At 54.5% G+C, this 13581-nt stretch overlaps 1 protein-coding gene across 1 annotated transcript in view; it reads right to left on the bottom strand.

The window, feature by feature from the left end:
- The window catches only part of LOC311121138 (formin-2-like), a gene marked incomplete at both ends in the record, with an annotated part of 282930 nt that overhangs the window by 197218 nt on the left and 72131 nt on the right, over nucleotides 1-13581 (bottom strand). The gene's annotated exons all lie outside the window — the stretch shown is intronic.

Raw genomic sequence — 13581 nt, 5'->3', positions numbered from 1 at the left:
GGGATCTACAGTACAGACTGCTACTGAGGCCTGGTCAGCAGGGGATCTACAGTACAGACTGCTACTGAGGCCTGGTCAGCAGGGGATCTACAGTACAGACTGCTACTGAGGTCTGGTCAGCAGGGGATCTACAGTACATGGACCAGACTGCTACTGAGGCCTGGTCAGCAGGGGATCTACAGTACATGGACCAGACTGCTACTGAGGCCTGGTCAGCAGGGGATCTACAGTACATGGACCAGACTGCTACTGAGGCCTGGTCAGCAGGGGATCTACAGTACAGACTGCTACTGAGGTCTGGTCAGCAGGGGATCTACAGTACATGGACCACACTGCTACTGAGGTCTGGTCAGCAGGGGATCTACAGTACAGACTGCTTCTGAGGTCTGGTCAGCAGGGGATCTACAGTACAGACTGCTACTGAGGTCTGGTCAGCAGGGGATCTACAGTACAGACTGCTACTGAGGTCTGGTCAGCAGGGGATCTACAGTACATGGACCAGACTGCTACTGAGGTCTGGTCAGCAGGGGATCTACAGTACATGGACCAGACTGCTACTGAGGTCTGGTCAGCAGGGGATCTACAGTACAGACTGCTACTGAGGTCTGGTCAGCAGGGGATCTACAGTACATGGACCAGACTGCTACTGAGGCCTGGTCAGCAGGGGATCTACAGTACAGACTGCTACTGAGGCCTGGTCAGCAGGGGATCTACAGTACAGACTGCTACTGAGGCCTGGTCAGCAGGGGATCTACACTACAGACTGCTACTGAGGTCTGGTCAGCAGGGGATCTACAGTACAGACTGTTACTGAGGCCTGGTCAGCAGGGGATCTACAGTACAGACTGCTACTGAGGCCTGGTCAGCAGGGGATCTACAGTACATGGACCAGACTGCTACTGAGGTCTGGTCAGCAGGGGATCTACAGTACATGGACCAGACTGCTACTGAGGCCTGGTCAGCAGGGGATCTACAGTACATGGACCAGACTGCTACTGAGGTCTGGTCAGCAGGGGATCTACAGTACATGGACCAGACTGCTACTGAGGTCTGGTCAGCAGGGGATCTACAGTACAGACTGCTACTGGTCAGCAGGGGATCTACAGTACAGACTGCTACTGAGGTCTGGTCAGCAGGGGATCTACAGTACAGACTGCTACTGAGGTCTGGTCAGCAGGGGATCTACAGTACAGACTGCTACTGAGGTCTGGTCAGCAGGGGATCTACAGTACAGACTGCTACTGAGGCCTGGTCAGCAGGGGATCTACAGTACATGGACCAGACTGCTACTGAGGCCTAATCAGCAGGGGATCTACAGTACATGGACCACACTGCTACTGAGGCCTGGTCAGCAGGGGATCTACAGTACATGGACCAGACTGCTACTGAGGCCTAATCAGCAGGGGATCTACAGTACATGGACCAGACTGCTACTGAGGCCTGGTCAGCAGGGGATCTACAGTACAGACTGCTACTGAGGCCTGGTCAGCAGGGGATCTACAGTACATGGACCAGACTGCTACTGAGGTCTGGTCAGCAGGGGATCTACAGTACAGACTGCTACTGGTCAGCAGGGGATCTACAGTACAGACTGTTACTGAGGTCTGGTCAGCAGGGGATCTACAGTACATGGACCAGACTGTTACTGAGGCCTGGTCAGCAGGGGATCTACAGTACAGACTGCTACTGAGGTCTGGTCAGCAGGGGATCTACAGTACAGACTGCTACTGAGGTCTGGTCAGCAGGGGATCTACAGTACAGACTGCTACTGAGGCCTGGTCAGCAGGGGATCTACACTACAGACTGCTACTGAGGTCTGGTCAGCAGGGGATCTACAGTACAGACTGTTACTGAGGCCTGGTCAGCAGGGGATCTACAGTACAGACTGCTACTGAGGCCTGGTCAGCAGGGGATCTACAGTACAGACTGTTACTAAGGTCTGGTCAGCAGGGGATCTACAGTACATGGACCAGACTGTTACTGAGGCCTGGTCAGCAGGGGATCTACAGTACATGGACCAGACTGCTACTGAGGCCTGGTCAGCAGGGGATCTACAGTACATGGACCAGACTGCTACTGAGGCCTGGTCAGCAGGGGATCTACAGTACAGACTGCTACTGAGGTCTGGTCAGCAGGGGATCTACAGTACAGACTGCTACTGAGGCCTGGTCAGCAGGGGATCTACAGTACATGGACCAGACTGCTACTGAGGCCTGGTCAGCAGGGGATCTACAGTACATGGACCAGACTGCTACTGAGGCCTGGTCAGCAGGGGATCTACAGTACATGGACCAGACTGCTACTGAGGCCTGGTCAGCAGGGGATCTACAGTACAGACTGCTACTGGTCAGCAGGGGATCTACAGTACAGACTGCTACTGAGGTCTGGTAAGCAGGGGATCTACAGTACATGGACCAGACTGCTACTGAGGCCTGGTCAGCAGGGGATCTACAGTACATGGACCAGACTGCTACTGAGGCCTGGTCAGCAGGGGATCTACAGTACATGGACCAGACTGCTACTGAGGTCTGGTCAGCAGGGGATCTACAGTACATGGACCAGACTGTTACTGAGGCCTGGTCAGCAGGGGATCTACAGTACAGACTGCTACTGAGGCCTGGTCAGCAGGGGATCTACAGTACATGGACCAGACTGCTACTGAGGCCTGGTCAGCAGGGGATCTACAGTACATGGACCAGACTGTTACTGAGGCCTGGTCAGCAGGGGATCTACAGTACAGACTCCTACTGAGGCCTGGTCAGCAGGGGATCTACAGTACAGACTGCTACTGAGGTCTGGTCAGCAGGGGATCTACAGTACAGACTGCTACTGAGGTCTGGTCAGCAGGGGATCTACAGTACAGACTGCTACTGAGGCCTGGTCAGCAGGGGATCTACACTACAGACTGCTACTGAGGTCTGGTCAGCAGGGGATCTACAGTACAGACTGTTACTGAGGCCTGGTCAGCAGGGGATCTACAGTACAGACTGCTACTGAGGCCTGGTCAGCAGGGGATCTACAGTACATGGACCAGACTGTTACTGAGGCCTGGTCAGCAGGGGATCTACAGTACATGGACCAGACTGTTACTGAGGCCTGGTCAGCAGGGGATCTACAGTACATGGACCAGACTGCTACTGAGGTCTGGTCAGCAGGGGATCTACAGTACATGGACCAGACTGCTACTGAGGCCTGGTCAGCAGGGGATCTACAGTACATGGACCAGACTGCTACTGAGGTCTGGTCAGCAGGGGATCTACAGTACATGGACCAGACTGCTACTGAGGCCTGGTCAGCAGGGGATCTACAGTACAGACTGCTACTGAGGTCTGGTCAGCAGGGGATCTACAGTACATGGACCAGACTGCTACTGAGGCCTGGTCAGCAGGGGATCTACAGTACATGGACCAGACTGCTACTGAGGCCTGGTCAGCAGGGGATCTACACTACAGACTGCTACTGAGGTCTGGTCAGCAGGGGATCTACAGTACAGACTGTTACTGAGGCCTGGTCAGCAGGGGATCTACAGTACAGACTGCTACTGAGGCCTGGTCAGCAGGGGATCTACAGTACATGGACCAGACTGCTACTGAGGCCTGGTCAGCAGGGGATCTACAGTACATGGACCAGACTGCTACTGAGGCCTGGTCAGCAGGGGATCTACAGTACAGACTGCTACTGGTCAGCAGGGGATCTACAGTACAGACTGCTACTGAGGTCTGGTAAGCAGGGGATCTACAGTACATGGACCAGACTGCTACTGAGGCCTGGTCAGCAGGGGATCTACAGTACATGGACCAGACTGCTACTGAGGCCTGGTCAGCAGGGGATCTACAGTACAGACTGCTACTGAGGCCTGGTCAGCAGGGGATCTACAGTACATGGACCAGACTGCTACTGAGGCCTGGTCAGCAGGGGATCTACAGTACATGGACCAGACTGCTACTGAGGCCTGGTCAGCAGGGGATCTACAGTACATGGACCAGACTGCTACTGAGGCCTGGTCAGCAGGGGATCTACAGTACAGACTGCTACTGAGGTCTGGTCAGCAGGGGATCTACAGTACAGACTGCTACTGAGGTCTGGTCAGCAGGGGATCTACAGTACAGACTGCTACTGAGGTCTGGTCAGCAGGGGATCTACAGTACAGACTGCTACTGAGGCCTGGTCAGCAGGGGATCTACACTACAGACAGCTACTGAGGTCTGGTCAGCAGGGGATCTACAGTACAGACTGCTACTGAGGTCTGGTCAGCAGGGGATCTACAGTACATGGACCAGACTGCTACTGAGGCCTGGTCAGCAGGGGATCTACAGTACAGACTGCTACCGAGGTCTGGTCAGCAGGGGATCTACAGTACATGGACCAGACTGCTACTGAGGCCTGGTCAGCAGGGGATCTACAGTACATGGACCAGACTGCTACTGAGGCCTGGTCAGCAGGGGATCTACACTACAGACTGCTACTGAGGTCTGGTCAGCAGGGGATCTACAGTACAGACTGTTACTGAGGCCTGGTCAGCAGGGGATCTACAGTACAGACTGCTACTGAGGCCTGGTCAGCAGGGGATCTACAGTACATGGACCAGACTGCTACTGAGGCCTGGTCAGCAGGGGATCTACAGTACATGGACCAGACTGCTACTGAGGCCTGGTCAGCAGGGGATCTACAGTACAGACTGCTACTGGTCAGCAGGGGATCTACAGTACAGACTGCTACTGAGGTCTGGTAAGCAGGGGATCTACAGTACATGGACCAGACTGCTACTGAGGCCTGGTCAGCAGGGGATCTACAGTACATGGACCAGACTGCTACTGAGGCCTGGTCAGCAGGGGATCTACAGTACAGACTGCTACTGAGGCCTGGTCAGCAGGGGATCTACAGTACATGGACCAGACTGCTACTGAGGCCTGGTCAGCAGGGGATCTACAGTACATGGACCAGACTGCTACTGAGGCCTGGTCAGCAGGGGATCTACAGTACATGGACCAGACTGCTACTGAGGCCTGGTCAGCAGGGGATCTACAGTACAGACTCCTACTGAGGCCTGGTCAGCAGGGGATCTACAGTACAGACTGCTACTGAGGTCTGGTCAGCAGGGGATCTACAGTACAGACTGCTACTGAGGTCTGGTCAGCAGGGGATCTACAGTACAGACTGCTACTGAGGTCTGGTCAGCAGGGGATCTACACTACAGACTGCTACTGAGGTCTGGTCAGCAGGGGATCTACAGTACAGACTGTTACTGAGGCCTGGTCAGCAGGGGATCTACAGTACAGACTGCTACTGAGGCCTGGTCAGCAGGGGATCTACAGTACATGGACCAGACTGCTACTGAGGCCTGGTCAGCAGGGGATCTACAGTACATGGACCAGACTGCTACTGAGGCCTGGTCAGCAGGGGATCTACAGTACAGACTGCTACTGAGGTCTGGTCAGCAGGGGATCTACAGTACAGACTGCTACTGAGGCCTGGTCAGCAGGGGATCTACAGTACATGGACCAGACTGCTACTGAGGCCTGGTCAGCAGGGGATCTACAGTACATGGACCAGACTGCTACTGAGGCCTGGTCAGCAGGGGATCTACAGTACATGGACCAGACTGCTACTGAGGCCTGGTCAGCAGGGGATCTACAGTACAGACTGCTACTGGTCAGCAGGGGATCTACAGTACAGACTGCTACTGAGGTCTGGTAAGCAGGGGATCTACAGTACATGGACCAGACTGCTACTGAGGCCTGGTCAGCAGGGGATCTACAGTACATGGACCAGACTGCTACTGAGGCCTGGTCAGCAGGGGATCTATAGTACATGGACCAGACTGCTACTGAGGCCTGGTCAGCAGGGGATCTACAGTACAGACTGCTACTGAGGCCTGGTCAGCAGGGGATCTACAGTACATGGACCAGACTGCTACTGAGGCCTGGTCAGCAGGGGATCTACAGTACATGGACCAGACTGCTACTGAGGTCTGGTCAGCAGGGGATCTACAGTACATGGACCAGACTGCTACTGAGGTCTGGTCAGCAGGGGATCTACAGTACAGACTGCTACTGAGGCCTGGTCAGCAGGGGATCTACACTACAGACTGCTACTGAGGTCTGGTCAGCAGGGGATCTACAGTACAGACTGCTACTGAGGTCTGGTCAGCAGGGGATCTACAGTACATGGACCAGACTGCTACTGAGGCCTGGTCAGCAGGGGATCTACAGTACAGACTGCTACTGAGGTCTGGTCAGCAGGGGATCTACAGTACATGGACCAGACTGCTACTGAGGCCTGGTCAGCAGGGGATCTACAGTACATGGACCAGACTGCTACTGAGGCCTGGTCAGCAGGGGATCTACACTACAGACTGCTACTGAGGTCTGGTCAGCAGGGGATCTACAGTACAGACTGTTACTGAGGCCTGGTCAGCAGGGGATCTACAGTACAGACTGCTACTGAGGCCTGGTCAGCAGGGGATCTACAGTACATGGACCAGACTGCTACTGAGGCCTGGTCAGCAGGGGATCTACAGTACATGGACCAGACTGCTACTGAGGCCTGGTCAGCAGGGGATCTACAGTACAGACTGCTACTGGTCAGCAGGGGATCTACAGTACAGACTGCTACTGAGGTCTGGTAAGCAGGGGATCTACAGTACATGGACCAGACTGCTACTGAGGCCTGGTCAGCAGGGGATCTACAGTACATGGACCAGACTGCTACTGAGGCCTGGTCAGCAGGGGATCTACAGTACAGACTGCTACTGAGGCCTGGTCAGCAGGGGATCTACAGTACATGGACCAGACTGCTACTGAGGCCTGGTCAGCAGGGGATCTACAGTACATGGACCAGACTGCTACTGAGGCCTGGTCAGCAGGGGATCTACAGTACATGGACCAGACTGCTACTGAGGCCTGGTCAGCAGGGGATCTACAGTACAGACTCCTACTGAGGCCTGGTCAGCAGGGGATCTACAGTACAGACTGCTACTGAGGTCTGGTCAGCAGGGGATCTACAGTACAGACTGCTACTGAGGTCTGGTCAGCAGGGGATCTACAGTACAGACTGCTACTGAGGTCTGGTCAGCAGGGGATCTACACTACAGACTGCTACTGAGGTCTGGTCAGCAGGGGATCTACAGTACAGACTGTTACTGAGGCCTGGTCAGCAGGGGATCTACAGTACAGACTGCTACTGAGGCCTGGTCAGCAGGGGATCTACAGTACATGGACCAGACTGCTACTGAGGCCTGGTCAGCAGGGGATCTACAGTACATGGACCAGACTGCTACTGAGGCCTGGTCAGCAGGGGATCTACAGTACAGACTGCTACTGAGGTCTGGTCAGCAGGGGATCTACAGTACAGACTGCTACTGAGGCCTGGTCAGCAGGGGATCTACAGTACATGGACCAGACTGCTACTGAGGCCTGGTCAGCAGGGGATCTACAGTACATGGACCAGACTGCTACTGAGGCCTGGTCAGCAGGGGATCTACAGTACATGGACCAGACTGCTACTGAGGCCTGGTCAGCAGGGGATCTACAGTACAGACTGCTACTGGTCAGCAGGGGATCTACAGTACAGACTGCTACTGAGGTCTGGTAAGCAGGGGATCTACAGTACATGGACCAGACTGCTACTGAGGCCTGGTCAGCAGGGGATCTACAGTACATGGACCAGACTGCTACTGAGGCCTGGTCAGCAGGGGATCTATAGTACATGGACCAGACTGCTACTGAGGCCTGGTCAGCAGGGGATCTACAGTACAGACTGCTACTGAGGCCTGGTCAGCAGGGGATCTACAGTACATGGACCAGACTGCTACTGAGGCCTGGTCAGCAGGGGATCTACAGTACATGGACCAGACTGCTACTGAGGTCTGGTCAGCAGGGGATCTACAGTACATGGACCAGACTGCTACTGAGGTCTGGTCAGCAGGGGATCTACAGTACAGACTGCTACTGAGGCCTGGTCAGCAGGAGATCTACAGTACATGGACAAGACTGCTACTGAGGCCTGGTCATTAGGGGATCTACAGTACAGACTGCTACTGAGGTCTGGTCAGCAGGGGATCTACAATACAGACTGCTACTGAGGTCTGGTCAGCAGGGGATCTAGAGTACATGGACCAGACTGCTACTGAGGTCTGGTCAGCAGGGGATCTACAGTACAGACTGCTACTGAGGCCTGGTCAGCAGGGGATCTACAGTACAGACTGCTACTGAGGTCTGGTCAGCAGGGGATCTACAGTACATGGACCAGACTGCTACTGAGGTCTGGTCAGCAGGGGATCTACAGTACAGACTGCTACTGAGGTCTGGTCAGCAGGGGATCTACAGTACATGGACCAGACTGTTACTGAGGCCTGGTCAGCAGGGGATCTACAGTACATGGACCAGACTGCTACTGAGGTCTGGTCAGCAGGGGATCTAGAGTACATGGACCAGACTGTTACTGAGGCCTGGTCAGCAGGGGATCTACAGTACATGGACCAGACTGCTACTGAGGTCTGGTCAGCAGGGGATCTACAGTACAGACTGCTACTGAGGCCTGGTCAGCAGGGGATCTACAGTACATGGACCAGACTGCTACTGAGGCCTGGTCAGCAGGGGATCTACAGTACAGACTGTTACTGAGGTCTGGTCAGCAGGGGATCTACAGTACAGACTGTTACTGAGGTCTGGTCAGCAGGGGATCTACAGTACAGACTGCTACTGAGGCCTGGTCAGCAGGGGATCTACAGTACATGGACCAGACTGCTACTGAGGCCTGGTCAGCAGGGGATCTACAGTACATGGACCAGACTGTTACTGAGGCCTGGTCAGCAGGGGATCTACAGTACATGGACCAGACTGTTACTGAGGCCTGGTCAGCAGGGGATCTACAGTACAGACTGCTACTGAGGTCTGGTCAGCAGGGGATCTACAGTACAGACTGCTACTGAGGTCTGGTCAGCAGGGGATCTACAGTACAGACTGCTACTGAGGCCTGGTCAGCAGGGGATCTACACTACAGACTGCTACTGAGGTCTGGTCAGCAGGGGATCTACAGTACAGACTGTTACTGAGGCCTGGTCAGCAGGGGATCTACAGTACAGACTGCTACTGAGGCCTGGTCAGCAGGGGATCTACAGTACATGGACCAGACTGTTACTGAGGCCTGGTCAGCAGGGGATCTACAGTACAGACTGCTACTGAGGCCTGGTCAGCAGGGGATCTACAGTACATGGACCAGACTGCTACTGAGGCCTGGTCAGCAGGGGATCTACAGTACATGGACCAGACTGCTACTGAGGCCTGGTCAGCAGGGGATCTACAGTACAGACTGCTACTGAGGTCTGGTCAGCAGGGGATCTAGAGTACATGGACCAGACTGCTACTGAGGTCTGGTCAGCAGGGGATCTACAGTACAGACTGCTACTGAGGCCTGGTCAGCAGGGGATCTACAGTACAGACTGCTACTGAGGTCTGGTCAGCAGGGGATCTACAGTACAGACTGCTACTGAGGCCTGGTCAGCAGGGGATCTACAGTACATGGACCAGACTGCTACTGAGGCCTGGTCAGCAGGGGATCTACAGTACAGACTGCTACTGAGGCCTGGTCAGCAGGGGATCTACAGTACATGGACCAGACTGCTACTGAGGCCTGGTCAGCAGGGGATCTACAGTACATGGACCAGACTGCTACTGAGGCCTGGTCAGCAGGGGATCTACAGTACAGACTGCTACTGAGGCCTGGTCAGCAGGGGATCTACAGTACATGGACCAGACTGCTACTGAGGTCTGGTCAGCAGGGGATCTACAGTACATGGACCAGACTGTTACTGAGGCCTGGTCAGCAGGGGATCTAAAGTACAGACTGCTACTGAGGCCTGGTCAGCAGGGGATCTACAGTACATGGACCAGACTGCTACTGAGGCCTGGTCAGCAGGGGATCTACAGTACATGGACCAGACTGTTACTGAGGCCTGGTCAGCAGGGGATCTACAGTACATGGACCAGACTGTTACTGAGGCCTGGTCAGCAGGGGATCTACAGTACAGACTGCTACTGAGGCCTGGTCAGCAGGGGATCTACAGTACATGGACCAGACTGCTACTGAGGCCTGGTCAGCAGGGGATCTACAGTACATGGACCAGACTGCTACTGAGGCCTGGTCAGCAGGGGATCTACAGTACAGACTGCTACTGAGGCCTGGTCAGCAGGGGATCTACAGTACAGACTGCTACTGAGGTCTGGTCAGCAGGGGATCTACAGTACAGACTGCTACTGAGGTCTGGTCAGCAGGGGATCTACAGTACAGACTGCTACTGAGGTCTGGTCAGCAGGGGATCTACAGTACAGACTGCTACTGAGGCCTGGTCAGCAGGGGATCTACAGTACAGACTGCTACTGAGGCCTGGTCAGCAGGGGATCTACAGTACATGGACCAGACTGCTACTGAGGCCTGGTCAGCAGGGGATCTACAGTACATGGACCAGACTGCTACTGAGGCCTGGTCAGCAGGGGATCTACAGTACATGGACCAGACTGCTACTGAGGCCTGGTCAGCAGGGGATCTACAGTACAGACTGCTACTGGTCAGCAGGGGATCTACAGTACAGACTGCTACTGAGGTCTGGTAAGCAGGGGATCTACAGTACATGGACCAGACTGCTACTGAGGCCTGGTCAGCAGGGGATCTACAGTACATGGACCAGACTGCTACTGAGGCCTGGTCAGCAGGGGATCTACAGTACATGGACCAGACTGCTACTGAGGCCTGGTCAGCAGGGGATCTACAGTACAGACTGCTACTGAGGCCTGGTCAGCAGGGGATCTACAGTACATGGACCAGACTGCTACTGAGGCCTGGTCAGCAGGGGATCTACAGTACATGGACCAGACTGCTACTGAGGTCTGGTCAGCAGGGGATCTACAGTACATGGACCAGACTGCTACTGAGGTCTGGTCAGCAGGGGATCTACAGTACAGACTGCTACTGAGGCCTGGTCAGCAGGGGATCTACAGTACATGGACAAGACTGCTACTGAGGCCTGGTCATTAGGGGATCTACAGTACAGACTGCTACTGAGGTCTGGTCAGCAGGGGATCTACAATACAGACTGCTACTGAGGTCTGGTCAGCAGGGGATCTAGAGTACATGGACCAGACTGCTACTGAGGTCTGGTCAGCAGGGGATCTACAGTACAGACTGCTACTGAGGCCTGGTCAGCAGGGGATCTACAGTACAGACTGCTACTGAGGTCTGGTCAGCAGGGGATCTACAGTACATGGACCAGACTGCTACTGAGGTCTGGTCAGCAGGGGATCTACAGTACAGACTGCTACTGAGGTCTGGTCAGCAGGGGATCTACAGTACATGGACCAGACTGTTACTGAGGCCTGGTCAGCAGGGGATCTACAGTACATGGACCAGACTGCTACTGAAGTCTGGTCAGCAGGGGATCTACAGTACAGACTGCTTCTGAGGTCTGGTCAGCAGGGGATCTACAGTACAGACTGCTACTGAGGTCTGGTCAGCAGGGGATCTACAGTACAGACTGCTACTGAGGCCTGGTCAGCAGGGGATCTACAGTACATGGACCAGACTGCTACTGAGGTCTGGTCAGCAGGGGATCTACAGTACATGGACCAGACTGCTACTGAGGCCTAATCAGCAGGGGATCTACAGTACATGGACCAGACTGCTACTGAGGCCTGGTCAGCAGGGGATCTACAGTACAGACTGCTACTGAGGCCTGGTCAGCAGGGGATCTACAGTACAGACTGCTACTGAGGTCTGGTCAGCAGGGGATCTACAGTACATGGAACAGACTGCTACTGAGGTCTGGTCAGCAGGGGATCTACAGTACATGGACCAGACTGTTACTGAGGCCTGGTCAGCAGGGGATCTACAGTACAGACTGCTACTGAGGCCTGGTCAGCAGGGGATCTACAGTACAGACTGCTAATGAGGCCTGGTCAGCAGGGGATCTACAGTACATGGACCAGACTGCTACTGAGGTCTGGTCAGCAGGGGATCTACAGTACAGACTGTTACTGAGGCCTGGTCAGCAGGGGATCTACACTACAGACTGCTACTGAGGTCTGGTCAGCAGGGGATCTACAGTACAGACTGTTACTGAGGCCTGGTCAGCAGGGGATCTACAGTACAGACTGCTACTGAGGCCTGGTCAGCAGGGGATCTACAGTACAGACTGTTACTGAGGCCTGGTCAGCAGGGGATCTACAGTACAGACTGCTACTGAGGCCTGGTCAGCAAGGGATCTACAGTACAGACTGCTACTGAGGTCTGGTCAGCAGGGGATCTACAGTACATGGACCAGACTGCTACTGAGGCCTGGTCAGCAGGGGATCTACAGTACATGGACCAGACTGCTACTGAGGCCTGGTCAGCAGGGGATCTACAGTACATGGACCAGACTGCTACTGAGGCCTGGTCAGCAGGGGATCTACAGTACATGGACCAGACTGCTACTGAGGTCTGGTCAGCAGGGGATCTACAGTACAGACTGCTACTGAGGCCTGGTCAGCAGGGGATCTACAGTACAGACTGCTACTGAGGCCTGGTCAGCAGGGGATCTACAGTACATGGACCACACTGCTACTGAGGCCTGGTCAGCAGGGGATCTACAGTACATGGACCAGACTGCTACTGAGGCCTGGTCAGCAGGGGATCTACAGTACATGGACCAGACTGCTACTGAGGCCTGGTCAGCAGGGGATCTACAGTACAGACTGCTACTGAGGTCTGGTCAGCAGGGGATCTACAGTACATGGACCAGACTGCTACTGAGGTCTGGTCAGCAGGGGATCTACAGTACAGACTGCTACTGAGGCCTGGTCAGCAGGGGATCTACAGTACAGACTGCTACTGAGGTCTGGTCAGCAGGGGATCTACAGTACAGACTGCTACTGAGGCCTGGTCAGCAGGGGATCTACAGTACATGGACCACACTGCTACTGAGGCCTGGTCAGCAGGGGATCTACAGTACAGACTGCTACTGAGGCCTGGTCAGCAGGGGATCTACAGTACATGGACCAGACTGCTACTGAGGTCTGGTCAGCAGGGGATCTACAGTACATGGACCAGACTGCTACTGAGGTCTGGTCAGCAGGGGATCTACAGTACATGGACCAGACTGCTACTGAGGCCTGGTCAGCAGGGGGTGAAGCTGAAATAGCAGAATCCACTAATTTGAAGGGGCGTCCACATACTTTTGGCCATACATTAGTGTATTTTTAATGGGGTCTAAGTCATATAGGGTATAGTGTGGTAATTCCATTCCTATGGGAGTCTAAGTCATTAACTAACCATGCTGGATGTCCTTCATGTCCAGGGAGTCTAAGTCATTAACTAACCATGCTGGATGTCCTTCATGTCCAGGGAGTCTAAGTCATTAACTAACCATGCTGGATGTCCTTCATGTCCAGGGAGTCTAAGTCATTAACTAACCATGCTGGATGTCCTTCATGTCCAGGGAGTCTAAGTCATTAACTAACCATGCTGGATGTCCTTCATGTCCAGGGAGTCTAAGTCATTAACTAACCATGCTGGATGTCCTTCATGTCCAGGGAGTCTAAGTCATTA

This window comes from Coregonus lavaretus, assembly GCF_964263955.1.
Source record: "Coregonus lavaretus genome assembly, contig: HAP1_SCAFFOLD_235, whole genome shotgun sequence".
Classification (NCBI taxonomy): domain Eukaryota; kingdom Metazoa; phylum Chordata; class Actinopteri; order Salmoniformes; family Salmonidae; genus Coregonus; species Coregonus lavaretus.
Note: the sequence above shows the minus strand (reverse complement) of the source record. Positions and strands in the feature narration are given on the sequence as shown.